This window comes from Neopsephotus bourkii, unplaced genomic scaffold (genome assembly GCF_033783945.1).
Source record: "Neopsephotus bourkii isolate Nb327-2 ecotype Australia unplaced genomic scaffold, CSIRO-AGI_Nbou_v1 NB_1234, whole genome shotgun sequence".
NCBI lineage: Eukaryota > Metazoa > Chordata > Aves > Psittaciformes > Psittacidae > Neopsephotus > Neopsephotus bourkii.
The window spans coordinates 2288104-2289985 of NW_026901719.1; positions in this window are offsets into that span (position 1 = coordinate 2288104).

Genomic DNA, 1882 nt, shown 5'->3' on the forward strand with positions numbered 1-1882 from the left:
TTAGTGACTTTGGTATCTCTAGTGTATTTGGTATCTCTAGAAGTCTAGAGATACCAAATACATCTGAAGCTACATAACTGAGGCATCTAAACTTAGACACTGACATTTGCAAAATGCTGATCTAGTATGTATAAAATAAAGGGGGTTTAAAATAAAGTCTAAAAAACCACTCTTCTCTCTCCTTATATTTAAGCTAGTTCAGTGTGTGATGCCTCTAAGAGTACAAGTCACATCTGCTTGCCTTTTCTGTGATGGAGCTGTCTCTACCCTATCAGGGACACCTCTACAGCTCCAGTTTGAGCTCAACTGAATGTAAAGAGTAAGAAATGCAGGGTGCAGACAGGCAGGGAGAGGGGAGAAGGAAATTAAACCGGAGGTTCCAGCACCTGTGCTCACTGATGTTGCCTGGTCCCAGCACTGTAAGGTGGCTGGCAGAGCACATCCCTGTCTGCATTGGGAGCTCTGAGCAAGTCTGAGGGAAAGCAGCATTTAGGGTCATTCAAATGACTGCGGATCTACACAGGCCTGGAAAGCCATGGGAGGCTGCATTTGATGGAGAAGTAGGGGCATGATATGATGCTGCCTATGCATCAAGTTGGGCCAAGGAGTGCTGGCCCAGAGAAAGGGACAGGAAAGAGTGCTGACACAGACAAAATTTGAAAGGAGTGTGCCCTTGAAGCACAGAGGTATTGTTGGGGCTAATGCATGTGGTTGATTTCTTCAATATAAATGTTTTATTTCTGTTCTTCTAACACCCTGCTGTATTTTTTTTTAGTGGCTTTATGTGTTGACAGTTCTGAATGGTGCTTTTTGATTCATAGCACAGCTTTTAAAATTAATTGCTTGAAATGAAAGCTTTGCTTTAATGGAAATGTTAGTCTTAACAACAGATCTGAAGATGGCTGGCATGACTAATTATGTTACTTGATTGTTTCCAGCTTTGCCATTCTCTTTTTCCGTTGCCGCGCATTAAGTGGGAAGACCACATATAGTTGAATTATTTATCTTAGAAGCTCAGCTGAAGTACTAAGGTTTGGGGATGTTATGGCAATGGGATATGTGATGTAGGTAGGAAACTTACAGAAAAATTATTTTTATTGCTTTACATTCCTGTCTAGTTTGCAGTTCATCAGTATCATCTGCCTACCATCTGAATTGTCTCATTTAAGGGTTTTATCTCTTAAATATGAAGTGAGAGTGAAACATTAGGATAGTGTTTGATGAGTCCACAGAGTCCAACTGTATGTTTTCAGATATGTTTGCCAGCTTTCTACAGTTTCTGATTATTTTGGAGGCACATTATTTTAAAAGTCTATGTATTTGTTGAATGCTTTCATGCAGGCTTGTGTTTGCTACCAGCTTTTTGTCAGAATGCCTTCAGATACCTTGTGCCTTTCAGTGACCCTGGTGTGATAGAACAACTTCACTGGCATGGTGGCAGGTATGGCATAGGTCCTACAAGAGACAGAATCACAGAAATGCTGTCTGGAAGGGATGTCTGGAGGTCATCTAACCAAACTTTTCAGTCAGAGTAGGACTGTCCCAACTGCTCGATCAGCCATTCCTTTGTCTACCTGAGTTCTGGACACTTCTAAACATGAAGATGCCACAGTCTCTCCCAGAGCATAGAACATGGAACCTGTTCCAGTATTGCACTACTCTCCTGGTGAAAAGCATTTCTTTTTCAGGTGCAACTTGAGCCTCTCAAGCCCCAGTCTACTGCCCCCTGTATATAATAGGGCAATTTGTATTTGTAGTACGCAGTATTTGTAATGCAATATTTGTAATAGTGGTGGTGAGGTACTGAAAAATAAAAGAATTTTAATAATTTGGTTTCAAGAAAGTTTATTCCATTTTTGGATGATAACATAACACAGAGATC